A 24,218-nucleotide genomic window follows, 5' to 3' on the forward strand; every position below is an offset into this window, starting at 1 on the left:
AGAAATAAAACAGGGCAGGAGTCCAGATTTGATGCTTTTAATTCCATTCCAGAGCACTTCAGCAGCCCTTTATTTCCTTTGTCCTACTTCCTATATAGTGCTCTCCACCCAGTCCCATCCTTTTCTTTTTGGGTTTGAATGCTAGGAAGGAGAGGACATTTTATCTTCCTTCTCCTACCCACTCCCCATATGTACAACTGAAGACTTGAAGGTAGTAACACTGAAAGCCTAACCCCTGATAAAACATTCTTGGCAAGTCTTTGATGGGAAATTCTTCTGGAAGATCTATGTGGCATCCTCTTCCTGCCTCACCAACAGTATTTGATTGTGTGTTGCATTATGTTATGCTGTGATGTTGCTTAGCTCTAACTTGCAACATGACAGATACAACAATACCACCTGGGTATGTGATATTATGATGCTATCAAAATTGTTGAATGGGAGAACTGCAGGACAACAGTTCAGGCAGGAGTTACTGAATTCCCTAGGTAAGCATGTCTACAGATTTAGTGAATGCAAGGTCAACCTTCTGTGTTATTGTCACTTACCTACCATTCAATTCAACAAACACTGGGGAAAGCTAGGGAGGTTGTGTTTTCCAGGCCATATGCTCATTCATCACCAGTCTGTTGTTCCTGCTAAGAGACTGAACAGCTCCTAATGGGACTGATTCTCTGGAACTTTCATTTAGACAGGTTGGGAAAATCATGCAACTATTAATACAAGCCCAGGTGAAAAGTTTCTGAATAATAAGGATAAAAAGTAAACTCTTTTCTTTAAATTTGCTATTCCTGAAATTCTTTCTCATACCTTAAAAATAGCATTTTTTTCTGGGAACCTATTTTATGGTGATATATTTTTAGTGTCAAATATATAACTAAAAGCTATTGTGAATTCTATCTGCATTTACCACCAGACCAAAATGACTTGTAAAACTGCAGAATAGATTTAACCTTCCCAAGCCTTTTTTATTTCATGTTACATCATGAAATCTGTTTTTTTTTTCTTTTTAAATTATACTTGGCTCCAAAATGTAAATTTTCAAAAAGGGCTTTTATTTATAAAACTATTTTCTCTGAGGTTTCATGTATAACAAGGGAATGTTGCTCCTATAGAATCAACATACAACACTTCACATCAAGGAGGTGCCAATATAAAAGAATTTCTAAAAGCAGGGGTGATTTTTAAAAATCATGACTGGCAAGGGAATATTATTTTCCTGTTCTAGAAATAGAGCTGCCTACCTCCACAGACCAGATCCTAAATGCATTATCAGAGCCTCTTAGATACTCCATTAAAGACCCTTTTATTCAAGTCTTCTGACTGTCATATGTTCATTAATAATAATAGTTGCAGATTTTAGAGATGTGTTATGTTCTGGGAAGATTGTATTGAACATTTTAATGTGTTTATATTGACCATTACAATAATATTGTGGAATGTGTGTCTTTACTATTGTTGTTGTTGTTGCTGTTATACTGAATATATAATGAGGTTTAACATGTCATCCAGGGTAGCACAATTAATGAAAAAGAGACTTTTCTGGGACAATTCTTATTGCTACTACATATTGATTCCCAAAGGAGACTGAGATAGTGCTATTTTAGACATTATTAGAAGGAATTTACAAGGAATCGGGTAATAATAGCTTAGTATGGGATATATGCAAAATTTTCTTAACTTTGTTTATTGCTTTTTAAATATAAGACAGGATATGAATTGATGACAAGAACCCAGGTTTTAGGTAAATATCTGCCATTTAATAAATGTTCCAAGTTTGGAAATTTACTGCTCTGAGTCCATTTCCTCACCTGCAAAATGGGTCAATAATGTCTACCCAAAATTGTTTTTATGAGTACGAAAGTATGTAAGAAGCAAAGTGTGTGGTAGAGTTTCAATAAGTGACATAATAAATGGTTTATAATGAAGCTTTTGCTATTAGTGTTCAAGGTACATTGGAAGGACTTAATGAGAAATGAGTATTTCTTAATCATTGAGCAATAACATTGAGCAAAGGCATGTAGAGGTTAGAGAAAGATATCATGATACTGAAGCACACACCAAGTGCTACAGAGGAGACAAAGAAGTGGGGTGGTAAGTATTGGCAAAGTGAGGGAGCATTGGATACACAGGATATTCAGATAAAGACCAAATATCTATTAAGACCCCCTAAGTTAGAAAGGTTGTAGGAAGTATACCCTATCATATTCTTACATTTATCAACATCTCTTGGTTTTGCTCTCAGAAAGACTTAGCTCAGCAAACATTTATTAAGTGACTCATATAAGCCAGGCACAGTGATAAAAGAGTCTGGAAGCTTGCAGTCTGCCAATGTCAGAAATTATCTCTGTATGTATTTTGATCTTTGAAAATTAGAACCACAAGTATGTCACGGAAATTGTTTAGCCCACTGCATTCTAAATTTAGTTTGGATTTTCTTGGGAGCCAACTCTAAGACAAAAATCCAAAACTAAACAGTCAATTTGGGAAGTAGAGTAAAAGTGGCAGGTGCTGGAGAAGTAAGACAAAACATGGAAGGTGGACAATTAAGAGTTATAGAGTTTAATCATCTTGAGAGACTTTTGGATGACATTCTAAAATCTTTGTTAGATATTGGCCGAGGCTGATTCCAAGAATCTTGATTCCATATTTCTATCTTGCAACATAAGCAAGAAGAGTGTTTCCTGGCACAAAAGCCCCCAACAAAGAAATACAGGTAGTGGGAGTTAGATGTTGGATGACTTGCACGGATTGAGAAGATAGGGCCAACTTTATGATCTGTGTGTATTGCGTGGATATTAATTTATTAAAAGTATTCAATGGTCAAAAATCTTTGGGGATAAATCTAGGTTAAACTCCAGGACTCTTCTTTTTCTATCATTGATGAATGTTTAGCTTCAGCTTAGAAATGCACAAACATTCTGGAACTGGCTCTGATCAGTTGATGAGTGTTGACTGTTAGATATTAAGGAATTTTGTGAGACCATTTTTAAGCTGTCAGTAGCTTGAAATTGGACATTGTAGGAATACTTACACCACGTAGATTGGCAAATGTTACAAATCAGCCTTCACCGTGCCCAGAGCTGGTTTAATAGCACACTGCCAAAATAGTGCAGATTTTTTTCAGATTTAGACCATCAACCCTTAAATTCCATTGTGTGGAATCAGTGTACTATGTGGAATTTACTAATAAAATCCAACTGCTTCTTTATATAAAGAAGGAAGCATTAAGTTCATATTGATAGTAATGTATTCATTAAAAACAAAATTTCCATCTATTTGGAAAGAGATAGAGCAACGTGGACCCAAAATATGTGGTTTCCAGTTGTTTATAACTCTGTTGATAATGTTTTCATGCTATTTTTATCAATTTGTCTAATGGATTTTATTCCCTTAGCTTTGTTTTCTGACACAAGATTTGGAATATAAAAGACATCCTAGACAAATTATTTAAAGATCTCTGTTAAGATCTTATACAGTCCTCTGTGAAATCATGTATGAGTTCTTTGTAGGGCAGAGAGAGGTTGACTTAATAACAGAACAACAACTAAAAATAAACAAAAGACCCATTTAATTGATAATTCTATTAAACATACTGGAGTGTAAACAGACTGATTTACTATTTCTCAAAGAGTACAGACCAGAAGGAGGAGAGAGGTGGTCTAGATGCTTCACACCAGGTCATTACCTGGTTATAGCATAGTGTGATATCAATGCCATTGCCTTTGAAAAGAGATGAAGTAGCCCAATGACTACACTGTTTACTGTGAAAAAAATAGAGCTGAAGTCAGAAGGGAAATAAAAGTACTATCATCGAATCCAGGTCACTCCTATATAATTGTGAAGTGTGATTTTGCAAGAGGCTTATACTTTGCATTGTCAAATTGGTGGATTACTTGTAACACAGAACTTATGATCATAGCATTAAAAATAAAAACAATAATGGATATTTTTAAACCTTTTGGGTTTATAAAGCAGTTTCACTTGTATCATCACCTCCGACTGTAAATTAATAAGTTAACTGTGGAAACAGATGGCAACAATATAGGTACTATTGTCCTATCCATGCGTTCAACTACTTTTAGTAATTTTGGGGATGTAGACAGTATAAATTCCAATAATGTTTAGCTCATATCTTTGTGAAGGTCACTAATATGTTATCTTGTATTTATTTAGGCTTCTGACTAGATTTTCAGTGTACTTGGTTCTGAAGGTTGGCAAATTCCAATACTCACATAACCTTTCCTGTAGATATTATCTGATAAAATAAGGCTTAGAACATTTAATTCTTTTTCTGCCAATCTGTAGAATTGAAGAAACAGGTTTCAAACCCAACTTCTAACTCTAAAGCCTGATGTCACGTATCCCAGGATAGATAAGATTTAGGATGCATAGCTAAAAATCTAATACCTTGGTTTAATTAAAGTTCTTATATAGAATTACTCTTAGAGTGCACTGCAGGTATAAACCTGTCTGGTTCACATGCTAATGTAAAATTTAATTGTGTTTACTGAATAAATTGGCTTCTACCATCAACACCATTCAATGTGAAGTTGAATATCTACAGTCCTTAACTCCTGATGTATCTAACAGTCAAATGTAGCAAATCCCTGCTATCAATTGTAAAATTAAGAAAAAGCTTTTCAGTTTAAATTCCATGTGTGTGTATTTCAGTATAGGGTAATCAATTATGTAAAGTGACAGCAGCTAATATATAGCCAGTTGTTCAAATGACTTTAACACATAAGAGCATATACTTGCTCAATTAATGCTCAATGTCATGTATTATATGTAAGGAGTCTCCTTCTGTTTGAACAAGTAAATTCCCACGTGAAAAATATGCTGAGAAAGATTTATACGGAAAGAAATATTTTGATGTGGGATTTTATTTCCTTTTTGTTTTTTTAACCTTTCCCTGACCCTGTAAAATTTTTGAAAACACATGTATGAATTAAAAAATACAAAGGGCAGAACACGTCTGATGAGACTTAAACAAACAACAACAAGGAGCGCCTGGGTGGCTCAGTCAGGTAAGCGTCCGACTCAATTTTGGCTCAGGTCATGATCCAGTGGTCCTGAGATTGGGCCCGGAGTCAGGCTCTGCACTAAGCCTGGAGCCTGCTCCCACTCCCTCTACCCCTCCCTTATATGTGTGTGAACACACGCACACATGCACTCTGTTTCTCTCTTAAAAAAAAAAAAAAAAAGGAAAAGAAAGAAAAACAACAAACCCCCACCCCGTATTCTGAGTTATAGAAATGACCTCTGAAAAAATTGTCAGTGGGCTAGAGCACTAAAAGGTGATCTTACTAAAAAGATAACTTTTTTTTTTATGAATTTTTCCTAGGGATACCATGTCAGTTTAGAATTACTATGGCTTAAATTAAAGATTTTTTTTTTGATGATCTATAGTCATTTCATTTCATTTTGACAAATGAACAAAGTCCTTTTGTAAAGAGAAAATACAAATCCTTAATATCTTACCTGGTCATTAGCAAGTTTTCATATTAAGAAATTATAGCATAGTTTAGCCGACAGAAAGTTAGTTATCAAAGATAGCTCCAGTGTGAGTGCTATCACTTATGAAATGTGCAATCCTAAAGCTGTTTCAATTTATTTTTGTCAAAATGCCAACTACAAATAAATAAGCAAATAAATCAGTAAATATATATTACCTTAGATAATGTTATTGACCTCAAATCATTCAAATGTGGAGGTGGAAAAGGACAGTCTTACTTTGCTTAATTGCTGAGGAAGCAAACTAGTCATGTACTAACATGTCACTGGTGATCATTAGTTATTTCCCTTTTTAACTCTTCATTCTCTCAGGATCCTGCTCCTATTCCCATTCAGCATCTCCCCTGAACCTGCCACCTCAAATTTGCAGAATGACACAGTCGATTCTTCAGGTAGACAGAGAAGGAATAATGGTGGAGAAACATGTGAAAATTAGCTTTCTTTTTCTTCTTCTTCTTCTTCTTCTTCTTCCTTCCTTCTTTTCTTTTTCCTTCTTTTCCTCTTCTTCCTTTTTCTTCTTGAGAGAGTGCATGTGTGAGTGAGGGAGAGGGGCAGAAGGAGGAAGAAAGAATCCCAAGCAGGCTCCATGCTGAGCATGGAGCCAGATGCAGGGCTTGATCCCATGACCCTGGAATCATGACCTAAGCTGAAATCAAGAATCAGTTGCTCAACTGACTGAGCCACCCAGGTGCCCCCAAAATTAGCTTTCTTAAAATGATGACCTAAGTAATTTTTAAAAATTTTTCTCTATGAAAAGGGACAAAATACAGACATGTCGTTTGTTCATGTCTGTCTGTGTACACACACATATGTTTTTCCCACTGTGAAGTAGTTGGATTTGCTTAGTGGATGACAATATAAAGATAATTTATAATACTATAATACAAGGGTGTAAATGAGAATTTGATTCACTATTTTAAAATAATTCAGTAGGATAGGTTGAATTTTTCTTTTATATTTTTACAATAGGGAGAAGCAGCTATTAAAGGATTATCTTCTCATGATGCTGCAAAAGCACACTTGAGTCCAGAGATAGGGATTTCCCCGCTAAGGTACTGAGAGCCAGCATTTAATCTGCATATGACTGCACAGGAGCAGTTAAATTTACATGTAGTTGTATTCTGGGGAGTTGACAGCCCTTTTTTGTGTGACTTTGTTCTTTTTTATGAAGTTACTGGCATCCTTTTAGTTTGTAGGTTTCTAAATTTGGAACTATATTTGCAAACCTCAAGATGTCAAAGGAGATGGGGCGCCTCGGTGGCTCAGTCGGGTCAGCGGCCGACTTTGGCTCAGGTCATGATCTCGCGGTTAGTGAGTTCGAGCCCCGCGTCGGGCTCTGTGCTGACAGCTCAGAGCCTGGAGCCTGTTTCAGATTCTGTGTCTCCCTCTCTCTGACCCCCCCCCCCCATTCATGCTCTGTCTGTCTCTGTCTCAAAAATAAATAAACGTTAAAAAAATTTTTAAAAGATGTCAAAGGAGAAATTTAATAAACAATGCAAACACACATGCACACAAACACAAAACACAGATCAGTTTTATTTATATATTTACTCTGATTGCTATGCATTTTTTCCTGTGCTATGTAGCATATTAGTTGAGCTGTATAAAATTGCCATTTTTGTGGGTTAAAAAGAATAAAAAGTTAGCAATTTTATATGATTCAACCTTACAGATGAACTAGAACTGTTTTCAAGGATCAACATCAGATAGGAGCCATTCTCTCTGGATGGAATTACATAGAACCTGATTAGTTTGTAAAGTTTTAGGCCATGTTATTTAATTGTAAAACTAGTATTATTCATTTAGTTCAACAAATATTATTTAATGTTTACCATGTGTCATAACTGAGAAACACGATAGCCAATATACCTGTTCTCATAAAACTTATATTCTACTTGATGAGAGAAAAATTAAGATACATAAGATATATATATATATATATATATAAATATATATATATATATATGCATCATAAAAGATGATACAGGCAAAAATGAAGCAGGAAAGAGGATTTTGTGTGAGAGAGTGGGGTTGCTGTTAAAGATGGTGGTTTGGGGGCACCTGGGTGGCTCAGTTGGTCAAGTGTCTGACTCTTGATCTCGGCTGAGGACATGATCTCACAGTTTATGAGATCAAGCCCCATGTTGAGCTGTATGCTGACAGCACAGAGCCTGCTTGGGATTATCTCTCTCCCTCTCTCTTTCTGCCCTTCCAACCCCCGCCCCCCATCTGCTTACTCTCTCTCTCAAAATAAATAAACTTAAAAAAAAAAAAAAACTTTAGAAAGACCTTGGGAAAAAAACGAAGTCCTTAAGAAAATGAAGGGCAAATGATGGGAATGTCTATAAGAAAACAACAGCCATTATTCTCTGAAGGTCCGCATAGGATGCCAAGTGCTGCTGCATCCTATGCTTAGTGTCACTGGTCTGCCACAGAACATGTTGATACAACTCCTACAGTTTCCATGGAGTCTTCTCTGTCACCCTCTCTGTGTCCTGAATCAGGAGCTCCATTTGAAACAGTTCCACCTTCTTCTACAAGTCACACTCATTGTCAAAGTTAGAGACAATGAGGAATAGACATGAGTCTCAGTTTGTCCACATGTGTTCCAGTTTGATTTTGTAGGTTTTGGTTTGTTCTTGGGAACTCTGCTTTTCCCTTGATTATCTAGTTTCCCTTCTAGTTTTCTTACTGACTGCCAGCCCCAGTGTCTTGTGATTTTAGGCTCACAATCAGATGCGGAAGTAGTAGCCTTCCATAGATTATTTCACCAGCTTCCATAATTGTGGAAGGTTTAATGCCTAAAGTAAACTCCATATTGCATATCACTTGACAGAGTTTGCTTCCTTGATTGTTAGTTATGTCACTAAATAACCTTTAATGTCTAGTAGGCCCCTCGAATGTTAGCATATACTCAGTTGACTTTGTGATTCCTTCTAAGAAAGACTTGTTATCCTCAGTCTTATCCAGCACAGTTAATGGCAACTTATCTTTTCTATTGTTCAGTCCAAAATCATGGAGTTGCCTTTGGTGGTTCTCTTTTATGTACACCCCATAATGTACATTCTAGAAATTTTGTTCTACCTTTAAAATATACCTAGTATGCAGCTTTTTTTTTTTTTTTCTTACTTTCTGTGAGACTCCACTGTGGCCTAAGCCACCATCATGTCCTGCCTGGATCAGATAAGATCCTTCATAGAAAGTGAATATAGATAAAAGAGAAGGGTTCTTTAATTTTTCAAGGTCAGGCAATGGAGAGATCAGTGAGGCAAACTGGGAAGGAAGAGCCAGAAGGATGGGAAGAAATTTACTGAGTATGAGAACCTGAAAAATCACATGAAACAAAGGATCAGAAAGGTTATTCAAGGAATAGAAAGCGATCATTTTCCATTGCTCCCCATGACTGGTGAATTATTTTATTGGGAAAGTGGGCTGTAGTGTTTTATCAAAGTTTCTCACCAGGATATAATAAGGAATGTATAGCATACCTCCACAAAACTATTAGGCAATGGTAGAATTTTATGAAATATATTCCTCATGCTATTTTATTAGGATGGATCACAGGGTGTTTGATGTAAAAATCAAATTTTATACAGTGAACATTTTGTCTGTATTTCTATGGATATTTTGTTGATATCAAACATCACCTTGAGAGTATTATTTATTCAGAGCACAGGCCAGTGGAAAAGCTTACAAAGAATTAAGGGGGGAAAAGTGCCTGTCTTAAAAAAGCCATCTTCAGTTCCCTTTCTGCTCCTGTGCTTATGAGCTTCGTTTACTGGTAAATGAAGACTCCAGTAACTCAAGCCACATGAAATATCAATAATCATTTGCCATTTGCTCTTACATAATGGGCTGATTCCAGAGACTGAGCTTCTGTTTCTAGCTCTGCAGATGAGTCAGTTAACCTCTCTTTGCCCTTAAAGATAGGGATAATTGTTCCTTGGATTGTTCCTCATTGGCACACCTCGTGGAGATAATGGGTATTGGTGAGATAACATCCTCAAAGCTATTTGGATATCACACACATATAAAGTGAAATTAGATTCTGGCAAATTTCCATGGACGAGGGATGAAAGGAGTTTTTTGTTTGTTTTTTTGCTTGTTTGTTTATTTTGCAGGGGTGAGGGGCAGTGTTGGTGAGAGACTATAAAAGGGAGCTAAATGTTATGTTTTTGCCCAATGGAAGCATTTAGGAAAATGGCATGAATTCTTAGAGAAATTTCTAGTGCATAGGTGATGCTTTTGCTAGGCATGTGCACATCCTGAAGATGCACATGAAATCCTCAATTGTAGGCGACCTCAGGACCTGGCTCCTTGGAAAACAAGTCTCGTTCATTTGCTGTAGTTTGCCATAGTTTGTGCTATAGGTGCCACCCAGGTAAGATGTCTATTCTAGTCCTTTCCTTCTTCACTCTCTACATTCACACGCTCTCCAAATGTTATCCTCTCTTTCCTCAGCTAATTGCCAGTTACCAACTGAGACTGCTTTATTTCAGACTGCCACTATTTTTTTTTATATTGACTAATGTGGTCATCTCCCCTCTGATCTCCTGACCTACAATCTTATATCTTTCTATTCCATCCTCAATATCCATGGCATTCACAGGCTTCCTTACTTGGTATCTGTTTCTTTCATTCATTTCTATGCCTGCCACTCCCCAAATAGAGCCTTCACTCCAGACATGCTGAGGTATTCAGTGCTATTTTGCATGTCTGGCTTTTGAATATTTATTACTTAAAATACCTCTTCTTCTTTCTCTATGGGGTGGCAGCAGAGTATTGTAGATAGGAGGAAAGGCTTTGTCTTGTGTTCAAATCCGGTTTCCCTTTACATGACCTTGGGAAAAGTTCTGGCGATTCTGTGCCTCCATTTGTCACCTGCAATGTTGAGATGATAATAGTATCTACCACATGGGTGGTCATGAGGATTAAGGGAGATAATTCATTTTGGTAAAGTACTTAACACAGTGCCTAGAACATCACAAGCAATGAGTAATTTTAGTTACTGTCAATTATATTTTGGCCAATTCCAATTTATATGTTGCATAAGTCAAAATTTGCTTACTTCTTTTCTTTGGAAACTTTCCTACCATATTTATCCTCTCAATTTCAGAAGAACAGAACACTCCCTCTTTTTCCAGTCTTCTACGTTATAGATAATAATACTGACTAATTATTGAAATTATTTATGAATCTGCCTTGTTCACTGGACTGTACAAACATGTATCTAACCATATTTATTGGTATAGATCCTGACACATAAGAAGCATTTCATAAACATGTATTGAAGGGTTGAGTGACAAGTGAGATCAGATGGTTTCTATCGTAAAAAGCCTAGAGCCCTCTTTATGCCTGGAGAGTATGTATGTGTGTGTTCCTCAAAGTCTTTGTGGAAGAACTGGACTTCTTTCTGTCTTCTTGTTTGTTTGTTAAAAAAAAAAAAAGCATTTATTTATTTTGAAAGAGAGAGAGAGTGTGCATGTGAGCAGGAGAGGGGCAGAGAGAGGGAGAAAGAATCCCAAGCAGGCTCTATGCTATCAGTGCCAAGTCTGGCGAGGGGGGCTCGAGCTCATGAGCCATGAGATCATCACATGAGATGAAAACAAGAGTCAGACGCTCAACCAACTGAGCCACTCAGGCTCCCTGAGCTGGACTTCTTTCTGATACATGCCAATATTCTATTTTCCTGCGTGCTGAAATGAATTTTCTATGGAGAATAGCTCTTTTCCCTCGTGGTCACCTCTAAAGAAAGTCCTCCTCCTCTTTCAACTGATTTCTTCATTGCCCCACAAAGCTTAAACTGGTTTGTCAGCACAAAGTTTCAGATGGCTTGTGGTAGTTCCAGTTTAGCATGCTCAAGAGGATCGATTCTACTATGTTAGGAATTTCTCAATGTTATTAAATGATCAAATAAGAGAGCAAATTGATTGCTGTTTGTAAACTACATTTCCTGAACCAAAATTGATTTCTTAGCTTGGGAATAGGAGGTAGAATCTTTGTTATTTAAAAATGTAGTTTTACATTTAAAGTGGAAATGTATTCAGCTCTCCATAATTAGGCCCCTCTCATGCAAGTTTCCTTATAAATGGTATATCAATGGATGCGTGTTATCATTTCTGTAATTTAACTACAACCTGCTAAATTGTTGTAAATTTAATTAAAAGAACTGCAAGTAAATCACCCCTATAGTTTTACTTATTAAAATTAGTGTTGTTTTGGGGAGTGGCTCAGTCGGTTGAGCGTCTGACTTTGGCTCAGGTCACGATCTCACGGTCCGGTAGTTCGAGCCCCGCGTCAGGCTCTGGGCTGATGGCTCAGAGCCTGGAGCCTGCTTCCGATTCTGTGTCTCCCTCTCTCTCTGACCCTCCCCCGTTCATGCTCTGTCTCTCTCTGTCTCAAAAATAAATAAATGTTAAAAAAAAATTAAAAAAAATTAGTGTTGTTTTTACTGTTACTAAAGGTATTTTCTATACTGACTTTGATGAATGCTGAAAGAAATTGAAAAGAAAAAAATCTCAGATGATAGCCAAAAGTTTTAATCACGAGTTTAGCTTTAGGCATTTTGAAGAATAGTGAATTAGATTTCCTAACACATTAATGCTTGCCTTTAGTGAAAAGTTTTTAAAATTCATCATTAATAAGTTTTTATTTGATTCAATAATGTAACTTCCAACGCTGCCGGGGACATATAAAGAAGAGTTGAGGGTAGACTGCCTCTAGAAGTTTCTTGATTCTTTTTGATCAGCCTTTAACATCTTAAAACAGTATCATTTCTCTTAATGTAGGGACAGATGAGTTGTTTTCATCCTTCAAACCTCTCATTCTCCACTTAGCTCAATGAAACATTTTCCTGAATGGCTGATATGTTTCTTTATCTTGTGTTTTCAAGTGTGTGATGCTCTGTGTATTAAAATAGCTTATCAAAATGTCCTTTATGAAAAAGGGTAATGATGCTCAGTTTCCATCCCAGATGGGTAACAATTAGAGCCACAGGATAACGTCCAGATGTATTTAAATTTTTAATCCACAAATGCAGTATAATGGATTATACGCACATGGGAATGCTAAAGTCTACTCAAGAGTGAGGTTCACTTTTATTGGTGTATCTCTCCTATCTCTTCTTTTCTCCTTTATAAATAAATTAATGACTTTTATGAGCCCAGTAGTTCCATTTACAAATACGGTGATTGGACCATGTTAGCTCTAAGATTTTTTTTTTTTTTTAGCTTTAGCATTTCATATTTCTCTGATTGTGACATCAGATAAGGTAAAAATTTATATTCCATGTATGGTGGGATTAAACAGAAATGAGTGCTTTCAAGCTCTTTTAGAGCATGGCTGAGAAAACATGAAAAAAATCTAGTCATGCTAAACCAGGACAGGAACTCAAGTAAAATTTGGTGGCACCTAAAGCATTTCTGTTTTTTATACTGTAAAAAAACATCTTGATCTCATTTTACACTATAGTTACATATATATTTATATATACACATACATGTGTATGATACTAAAATATTGCCAGAAAGTATATGGCAATATGTCAAAAATCTTGCCCCAAATCAAGATTGACTTTTTTTTTCTTGTAATTGACTCTATGTAATGGAACATCTGGATTCTGAGTTTGCACCATCATTTGGTAATTTGGTAAGTAAGCCCTGTGTTAAGTGCTCTACAAACATTAGCTATCTCCCTTAATTCTCATGACAATCACCGAGGCAGGTAGTATTACTGTCTCCCCTTTCAGACAACAGGTGACATACAGACTATGTAGATGAACTTTCTGTAGTAAAGTTTTCTTTTCTTCCAGGATAGTGCATTTAAAACATTTTTTAGTACTTGTATTAATATTTTAGCTAAAACTAAGAAAGAATCAATTGATTTTTAACATCCTATCACATGCTTTAGACATAATCCTTGCCCTCAGAGATTAAATTTGGAAGTGTAATTTTTTTGAAAAATAATTTGAAACAATATAGCACAAAGGTTGTTTCCTAGAAGTCAGACATCTGGATTCACATTCCATCTTTCATAAACCTGGTAACAGTCCCCTGATAATTACTTTCATCATGTACACAATAAGAATAGTAATATTCCAATTTATGTATTATGAGTGACAAATGTTATTTTTAATAATAACAATCTACAGAGTATAATGCCAAGTGAAATAACTCAGTGAGAGAAAGACAAATACCATAATTTCACTCATATGTGGAATTTAAGAAACAAAACAAATGAACAAAGGTGTGGCAAGAGGGAGAGAGGCAAACCAAGAAACAGAGTCTAACTATAGAGAACAAACTGATGGTTAACAGAAGGGAGGTGCATGGGAGGGATGAGTTCAATACGTATGGGGATTAAGGCGTGCACTTGTGATGAGCACCGGGTGATGGATAGAAGTGTTGAATCACTATTCTGTGCATCTGAAACTAATATTACACTGTATGTTAACTAACTGGAATTTAAGTAAAAACTTAAAAAAATTATAGAGATGCCCAAAGTATAATAATTGAGAAGAGAGAAGGATCTTTAAATATTTGGATTTCAGATTCCAACTCTGCCCCTTATACCCAAATAGGGTTATCATATAAAGGCATATAATAAACCTAGTTTACAAATGAGAAACAGTCTTGGGTTAGATAGCCCAATGAAAATCAGAATTTACAAATACAGAGTTGGAATCTGAAACCCAGATTTCAAAAGGTTGTTCTGTCTTCAAAGTCCACATACTTTCCAGTGAACCTACAAAGATCAGGAATACAAAATGTTGAAGAACAAAGTCAGTTCTCCCAAATCACTGAGGATATCGTGAGAATTTAGTCTGCTCAAAAAGCCATGAAGTGAGAAACACTGATACTTTCTCAAGTATGAAGCAGAGGGTGAGATCTCTGTCCTCAGTGAAGAAAGACATGGCAGTTTTGTCCAATTGTAGAGTGAAATAGAGTTTAAAAAAGTCACCGTTCAGGAAATGGAATTAGCAAGTGTATCACAATTCCTTGTACTACATATGTTTCTTCTTCCAAGTGGAGGCCTGTCATACACTGTATAATATTTTCATGTATTGTGGACACATCTGCCAACTCATTTTTGCAAATGTGTAGATAATAATATTTACTAGTGTGTTTTTTGTCCCTACTGGCAGATTACATGTGCTTACTGAATTAGTGCTTTATAAAAATGGCAGATATGGGCCACATTATGCTCAAATAAAGATATGATTGAGGCACTAGGCTAAAAAAATCCCCCAAGCTCTTTGAGTGGCAGCAACTTGGTTCTTTAACACAGCTTTAGCTCCATTCCTCTAAATAGGTTGACAAAATAGAATTAGCTGCCAGTGGGAAAATTTTCAAAAAATCTCTGCAGACAGATGCCAAGATGCATAATGTGTCTTACGGGTGGATGATGACCAGGTTCTTTTTCATCAAGAAGGCAGACAACAAAAGTGATCGCCTCTTTAGGAAAATTCAGACAGAACAGTTTTATTTGCCTTTATGAGAATGATTCATTGAATTTATTAGCCAAGTTGAAAAATATCGGGCCACATTTCTATACCATAGCTAAATTATGAGATTTTAGAAATTGGCACAGTCCTGAAAAGTCAACCTAAGAAATACACTTCTGGCTTTAATAAGTAGTAGCCTAGAGCTGGGAGGTGGAGCATAAGTGGGGTCTCAGTTGTAAGATTTTACTCTAAATTATCTGTGTTAAAAATATATTTTTACTTTTAATTGAGAGATAAAACCTGGGCTTTTAAACCTTTTTTTTTAAGTTTATTTATTTTGACAGAGAGAGAGAGCAAGGTAGGGGCAGAGAGAGGGGGAGAGAGAATCCCAAGCAGGCTCTGTGCTGTCACTTCAGAGCCCTATGCAGGGCTCAAACCCGGGAACTGTGAGATCATGATCTGAACCAAGAATCGGATGCTTAACTGACTGAACCAATTGGGTGCCCGAAACATGGGCCCTGAAACAGTTTCTTCAAAAAGGTTTCAGAAGTTCTGTGGAAATTATATAGAAAATTGAGGAAAAGTTTTACTTTGCCATTTATTTTGTTCACTCAAAACATGTTTATTGTGACCTAGCCACATATCATATCTGTGTTAGGCAATAAACTTAGGTTCTACTTATCCTTACAGTTTCAACTTAAACATCACTTTCACAGAGAAGCCTTCCTTGACCCTTGTACATGGCTTGACTCCTGTAATATATTCTCATTTATCTGTTAATACTCAATTATATATGTTATCATTATTGCGTGTGTAGTGTTTGTCTTCCCTAATTGTAAGTTTATAGAGATTAGGAGCCATATATGTCCTTTTAATTATTTTAACTCCAGGGCTCATAGTAAGAGCTCTGTATTTTTGGAAAACATTCAAGAGGCATCCATGCAAACAGTGAAAAAGTGAAATAACATTACGTTTAATACCATTTTGTTAAAAAGTACAGTGGACATAGAGGACGGGCAAAACCTGGGTGTCTGGGAATTGTCAAAAGGACTTCATGGGGGAAGTGACTCAGATAAGAGTTGTTTGTTTCTGGGTAGAAAAGGTGAGGTAGGTGTAACTGGAAGTGTAAGAAAATGGAGTCTTCTGGTATAGCATGTTTGGGTAAGTACAGACTGGGGCAGAGGAAGTGCCTGGAAATGACTCTGGACAAGTGATAGGATCCAGCTTTTGAAAGGCCATCCCTATCACCTATTGGATTCCCAGGTAGGGGTGTGTATATATCACATATCCTTTTGGCTTTAATAAGTGCTATCCTAGAGGTGGGAGGTGGAGCATATATATATATATATATATATACACACACACACATATATACACATACACACACACACATATATAATAGGAAGACCTTGGGGAGACAAGTGGGAAAATGACAGGTTTCAATTTTTGTCTCGGGAAAAATGCCCCTATAGTGGATTGTGGATGAATAGCTATTTCTGCCTTCAAATATCCAAACACTATATACCTGGAATATATGGACAGCTTAGTCACTTATGTAACTATTGGGATATATGCCCAGAAACTCTTTTGGGAGTCTCCATTTATAATAATGCCTGAATTTTAAAACTTTTCTATTTGGGGGTTTTTATGGATTTTTTTTGTTTGTATTTTATCTTGAGTGCTTTGCCAATTCACCATTTTGAATTACTTTTCACATTTTATATCTTATAGAACTTCAAACATTCGTGGTATGTAATGTGATTCTGTCTGTTAATTTAATTCATATCACCTGCCTGGAAGCTAGATTTTCCCTTCTCACATTCATCAGAGACATGTTTTATTTTGTTTTGTTTTGTTTTGTTGTTGTTGTTTTCTTTTTTCCCCTTTACAATGACTGACAAGGGAATGGGTCCTTTTTTAGTAAACAATAATATACAAAAAAATTAAGTTGTACAGTTGTTTAACATCTAGGTGTTTCTACAGTAGTATTTTTCACGAAGAAACTCTTTTTTTTTAACTCTAAAACAAAATATGAGCAGAAAATATTACATATAGAAAAATAAGAGTGACAATTCCTTTCTTCCTTTGATGAGTGTTAAATAAAAATTACACATACATTTTATTGAGTGAACAGGAAAGCTGTCTGATGCAGTCATGGTAGCTGAGAGTGAGATTGGAAATAATTCCCTCATTTGACATTTATTGAGTGTTTGATAAATGCAAGGAAAGTAACAGTTTGTGTCCTCAAGGAACTTTCAACCTAGAGAGACAAAGAAGCCTATTAAAGCATGGAAACTATTGTAATAAGTGAATGCACACAGTGGCAAGAGAACAATTGACCTGTGGACTTTAGAGAAAGTTTCATCTGGAAGGTGGCATTAGAAGTATATCATGGGCATGCACAGGAGATTATTTGGCAGAGTCTGAAAAGAAACAGCAGAAAATAACATGTCAGACACTATGGATAAGTGAAAATACATGATAGGGTGTCGTGTGTGTTGGCAGAGGGGGCAGGTTCAAAGTGTTCTTGGAAGGGTAATTTCATATCCATGTAGGAGGGTGCATTAGGCAGAAAAGAAATAGGAACAAGACCTGACTAAAAATGAAATGTAGGGGATTGGCAATGGGATTAGTAAAAAAAAATAAGGATTTAAAAAATCATTTCCAAGATGACTTTGGTGACTGATTGGATAAGGTAATGTGGGAAAAGATGGAGACAAGAACCATCTAGAGATGGCTTAAACACATGACTGGGCAGTGTATCATAATCCAAGACCAGAGGACATATAGTAAGATGAGCAATTCGGGGACACCTGGGTAGCTCAGCCCATTGGGCATCCACATCTTATCTCAGCTAAGGTCATGATCTCAGGGTTTGGTTTGTGAGTTTGAGCCCCAAGTCGAGGTCTGCCCTCACAGCACGGAACCTGCTTAGGATTCTGTCTCTCCCACTCTCTGCCCCTCCCCTTACTCATGTTCTCCACTCTAAATACATACATACATACATACATACATACATACATATATAATAAGCTTAAGATGAGGAAGTCTGATGTTATGAGAGGCATAGGATATTAAGAAGATCCTAGAAGTCACCCAAACCAACCTATTTCTTCAGATCTCTTCAGATCTTTCTTCTTCTGTGACAGAAGGAATTTTTGAAATTCAGCAATTAACATTAACTTCAGTGGAAATTCTAAGCCTAGGTAACAGATATGGACAATCAGATTTATGTCCACTTTGCAGCTCATAAATGGATTTGTAAAATAACAAATCAGTGTGTAAATGACCTTGAAATACCTTTAAAACAGTGTTGTAGGAATAATGATTGGTAAAAAAAAAAAAAAACAAAAACAAAAAACAAAAAACACCAAGCACTTTCTCTTTTTAAAGGAAGATATGTCTCAAAAATCAGAAATATTTAAAAAGCAGATACAACACACATATAGATTGTTTTGTGTACCTGTTTTCTACTCTTGTGAGGTAGATTAGTTACCAATTATTTGGCTAGTTCATTGTCCTATTGCAGTAATTGGCATTTTTTGCGTGGAGTGGCATCCACAAATGTACACATTTCCCAACACTAAACAAGAACCTGGAACCCAGTACATATTCAATAGCTTCTTGTAGAATGAACGAGTGTATGTATAAATATGTGTTTTACTCCAGTTTTCCAGATGCTGTCTGCAGACAATTATATCAAGAGAATTTTCAGTTCTAACCACTGACTCATTAATTCAAGATACTATTAACTATTTTATCAACTTCATTCCCACCTCATCTGACATTAAGCTGGGATCTTACCTTTATCTTTCACCTATTATGAATAACCTTATGATGTTTTTTGCAGTTGAACCTGGCTGGTTGGTGGCCTTCTATTTGCTACTGGCCTTCTTGGAAAAAACAAAACAAAACAACAACAACAAAAACAAACCTTCCAGTACTATCCTAAAACTTTGAAGATTATCTCCTTATACATTTTCAGGTGTTTTTTTTTTTTTTTTTTTTTTTTTTTAGCTGCCTGTAAGGGTTAAAGAGCATATTTTCAGGTTTCTTGAATGGACAATATGAAAATATTTTTTTAATTTTTTTTCAACATTTATTTATTTTTGGGACAGAGAGAGACAGAGCATGAATGGGGGAGGGGCAGAGAGAGAGGGAGACACAGAATCGGAAACAGGCTCCAGGCTCTGAGCCATCAGCCCAGAGCCCGACGCGGGGCTCGAACTACCGGACCGCGAGATCGTGACCTGAGCTGAAGTCGGACGCTTAACCGACTGCGCCACCCAGGCGCCCCTGAAAATAATTTTTAAACAATGATAGTAAATAGGGGCACCTGGGTGGCTCAGTCAGTTAACATCCAACTCTTGATTTCAGCTCAGGTCATGATCTAATGGTTCATGAGTTCAAGCCCCACATTGAGCTCTGCTCTGACAGTGTGGAGCCTGCTTGGGATTCTCTCTTTGTCCTTCTCTCTCTGCCCCTCCCTCATGTCTCATTCTCTCACTCTCAAAATAAATAAATATATTTTTTTAAATATTATAAAAAATAATGATGATAAGTACAGGTGAGTTGCAGAGAAGTGTAGCTGATTGTAGGCCTTTCAAACAATTTTCACTGCATAGCTCATATTAAAAATAACATTAAGGGGCGCCTGGGTGGCGCAGTCGGTTAAGCGTCCGACTTCAGCCAGGTCACGATCTCGCGGTCCGTGAGTTCGAGCCCCGCGTCAGGCTCTGGGCTGATGGCTCAGAGCCTGGAGCCTGTTTCCGATTCTGTGTCTCCCTCTCTCTCTGCCCCTCCCCCATTCATGCTCTGTCTCTCTCTGTCCCAAAAATAAATAAACGTTGAAAAAAAAAATTTAAAAATAACATTAATACCAACAATGTCAATAGAGATATTTGAATGCTTATGATTTAATATTAATAACAAAATAGAATGTAAATTCTGGAGTCACTTCTGTTTACATATTGTGAATTTTTTGCATGAGTATTGACAGATTACTTAGTATCTCACCATTGTTTTTTTTTTCTTTGAATAATTGGGATAGGATATGTCCTTTATAGGGTTATCATGAGGATTGAATGCAAAAGCATTGCATGAAGTGCTTCACACAGTGTAGAATGGAGCAGACCCTCAGTGGATATTATTTATCTGTTGAAAGATTATTTCCTCTGCTATAGAAATCTGAAGTCAAATTATGATTGTCTTTCTTTTTTGTTTCCTTCATCTGGTAATATTTAACATTGGCCCCCATTTTTCTCCTGTCCTAATTTGAATGGAGCCTAACAAGTTTTTGTCACTGTTTTTAGCCTTCTGAGCAGCATATATGTCATATATTCTTACTTAGGTTTCTTCTTGCATATTTTTACTCATATCTTTTTCTGACATATTCTTATCACAGGAGTGGGTGTGTTTGTGTGCATGTATGTGCATATTAGGTGAAAGGCTTTCTATTTTTTCCTCTATTTTTTTATTAAAAAATTCTTTAATGTTTATTTATTTTAGAGAGGGAGAGAGAGAGTGTGTGAGCAGGGGCAGGGGAGGGGCAGAGAGAGAGGGAGAAACACAGAACTTGAAGTGGGCTCCAGGCTCCATGCTGTCAGCACAGAGCCGGATGTGGGGCTTGAACTCACGAACTGTGAGATCATGACCTGAGCTGAAGTCAGACGCTTCAGGCGCCCCTTTTGAGGCCACCCAGGCACCCCTTTTCCTCTATTTTTAAAGAAGCTTTATTGAGGTGTAATTGATATACAAATAACTGCACATATATAATGTGTACAATTTGATTAAACCATTTTCACTATAGAAGTAGCAGACACATCCATCATCTTTTTAACTTTCCTGTGACCTCCCTTGCTTATGGTAGTAAAAATATTTAACATATCTATCCTCTGAACTTTCTAAGTGCAGCATACAATATTGTTGACTATAGGCACTATGCTATACAGTAGATTCTTAGATTTAACTCATTGTGCATACTGAAACTGTATCCCCATTCATTGATCAACAACTCCTCATTTCTCCCTAACCACACAGCCCCTTGTAACCACTGTTTCTAGTCTCTGCTTCCATGAGTTTGATTGCATTGAATGTCTCCTATAAGTAGACTTATCTAGTATTTTCTTTCTGTGACTGGCAAATATCACTTACCAAAATGCCCTTAAGTTTCATCCATGTTGTTGCAAATGGCAGAATTCCCTTTTTTTAAAAGTTGAATAATATCCCATTGAATGTATATAATACTGATTTCTTTTATCTATCCATTCATCTATCCATGACCAAGTTGTTTCCACAACTTGGCTATTGTGAATAGTACTGGAATGATCAATCATGGGAATGCAGATATATCTTTGAGATCCTGACTTCCAATTATCTTGTATATATATCCACATTGAGATTGCTGGACCATATGGTGCTTCTATTTTTAATTTTGTGAAGAACATCCATACCGTCATAGCAACTACACCATTTTACATTCCCACCAGCAGTGTAGAAGAGTTCCAAATTTTCCACATTCTCACCAACATTTGTTATCTTTTGTTTGTTTGTTTTTGATAACAGCCACCCTGGCTGGTGTGAGTGATATCTCATTGTGGTTTTGATTTGCATTTCCCTGAGGACTAGTGATGTCGAGAATTTTTGCATATAACTATTGGTCATTTGTATGTCTTATTTGGGGGAAAAATCTATTTAGGTCCATTGCCAAATTTTAAATTAGATTATTTGCTTCTCTGATGTTGAGTTTTTTATAGATTTTGGATATTAACCCTTTATCAGATAGATATATGGCTTGCAAGTTTTTTTCTTCCCCTTCCTTAAGTTGTTTTATTCTTTTTTCATTCTATTCATTGTTTCCTTTGCTGTATAGAAGTTACAGTATCTAAAACAATATGGCACCAGTATAAAGACAGGCATATAGACCAAGGGAACAGAATAGAGATCCCAGAATGAAAACCATACACAATCAAGTGATGTTCAACAAGGGAACAAGAATACATGATGGAAAAAAAAACATAGTCTCTTCAACAAATAACATTGGGAAAACTATATATCCTCCTGCAAAATAATAAAATTAGATCACTACCTATACCATACACAAAAAGAAACTCTAAATGGATTAAAGACTTAAATGTAAGACACAAAGTGTAAAGCTCCTATGAGAAATCATAGGGGAAAACATTTTGGCATTGGTCTTGAGAGTGATTTCTTGCATCTGGCATGGAAAGCATAAGCAACAAAAGCAAAAATATACAGGTGGGACTACATCAAAGTAAAAGGTTTTCTTTAAATGACATTTTACTCAAGAGTATTAGTTGTAGGTATTATTACCAGAGTATCTCTTTATAGGTTTCCCATTCTTTGTGTTGGTTATTGTTCGGAGTCCCACAAAGTGGCTGATACTGCATTGTTGCTTCTCAGCTCTAATGGCTCTTATTCAACGGATGCCAATTTTCTCAAGGATTTTAGCATGTCTACCTCCATGACCCATTACTACCCAGTGATGGATTTAAATCTAGGGTGGTACTTCTCCATATTGCTGCTTATTCATTTTGAGAAACAAATTGGTAAACATTGAAAAAATAAGTCCCTGTATTTGGGTGAATGAGGTTTTTTAGTAGCTTTAAGATTGTTGATTTGTCCTTAATTATTATTTTCCTATATGTTGACTTTAAAATTTATGTTACAAAATCCTCCTCTTCTCTCTTATTTTCTTTAAGTGAACAAAACTTGAAATATTTGTCATTAGTTGTACAGATATGGTCACAATCATACATATATTCAACAAGTATTTTTTTGTTTCTTTCAGTACATGTCAAGAACTCTTCTAGAGTTAGAAAAACAGTGAAGAACTAGCCAGACAGTATCCTTGTTACCTTGGGGCTTATCTTGGGGCATGGATTTCAGGTAGAAGTAAATGCTGTGAAGTTAATATAGCCAGGTTATATGATGCAGAATAATCAGTGGGACCAGTTGTCATAGTGTGTTTGTCTATGCTACAACATTTTAGCTGAGTCCTAAATAATGAGAAGGAAGCAGCCATATGACAATTTGGGTAGGACATGAGTGTTCTCAGGAAAAATTGAAAGCAAATTTAAAGGTACTGGAATTGCAACAGTCATGGTGTGTTTTAGGAATACCTTTATAACTAAAGAGAAATTAATAAAAAGGTAGTTTGAAGATGATGTGCTCAGAGAAGTGGGAAAGATTTGCATCATACAGGGTCTTACACATCATAGAAAAAAGAAACGTTTTGACTTATATTAAGTGTAAAATGAAATATTATAGAATTTTAAGTAGTCCTGTAGTATAACCAGATATGCATTAACAGAATGATTATACCCATTTGTGAAGAATAAGTTATAGTGGGTCAGTAGCAAAAGCAATAGGTCCAAGTTGGTGACCTCTGCAATATTCCAAGTGAAGAGGACAGTAACTTAGGCTATGATAGCAACAGTGAAGATGGAGGGAATTGGTCATATGCTAGATAAAAAGGCTATAGTAGTTACTGAAGGTATAGAGGTATGTTTAGATAGATATAAATCAATGATTTCTCCTAAGTTTGGGGGATGAGTAAATGAGTGGTGTCATTTACTGTGATAGAGAAGACTTGGAGGTATTTTTCTTAGAGAAGACATGTAATATTTGAGAAAGTGCCCTGGAAAACAACTTAGAAGATCTGAGTTGTGGTTACTTTTTCTTTAGAAATAGTGTGCTAAGAAATAAGTCACAAAATAACACATCTTACTTTAAGTAGAGTCTACTTCCAACTCTAAAGTCTTATAATATGATGAAAATAGAATAAATTACAAACCCCTGTAGTTTTCTCCTTCAAAAGCTCTAAATATATTTTTATGTAATTATCTGATTCTTAGAAATTTTAGAAAATGCTTTTTGTGATGTTCAAGTATATGAAGTTTGCGCTTTCAAACGTGATTATGTATTCATACACAATGCCATAATGAACAACAAATCATCTTCAATTATTAATTATAAAACTAACAAAGGAAGTTACAGTGTTTTACATTTTATGCCAAAATAAAAATTTTGTTATTTTTTTTTTTTGGTTAATGAAAATACAGACTTTATATTTCATGTCAGTTTTATCCAGTGAAACTGTGTTAAATTTGATATTTGAAAGACACACCAACACATACATGTGGAATCATGTGTAAAGCAACAAACACAAACACATAGAATTCAGTGCAGAATGTTTTATTTGGAATAGTCTAAAATGTCATGTAATTTTTTCGTGTAT

General features: G+C 36.0%; 1 protein-coding gene across 1 annotated transcript in view; it reads left to right on the forward strand.

Moving 5' to 3' along the window:
* The window catches only part of LUZP2 (leucine zipper protein 2), a 265,710-nt gene that overhangs the window by 57,691 nt on the left and 183,801 nt on the right, over positions 1-24,218 (forward strand). The gene's annotated exons all lie outside the window — the stretch shown is intronic.

The sequence above is a fragment of the Lynx rufus genome, unplaced genomic scaffold (assembly GCF_022079265.1).
Source record: "Lynx rufus isolate CCGP_SWC_20201006 ecotype Redwood Valley unplaced genomic scaffold, mLynRuf1.p SCAF_9, whole genome shotgun sequence".
Lineage (NCBI taxonomy): Eukaryota > Metazoa > Chordata > Mammalia > Carnivora > Felidae > Lynx > Lynx rufus.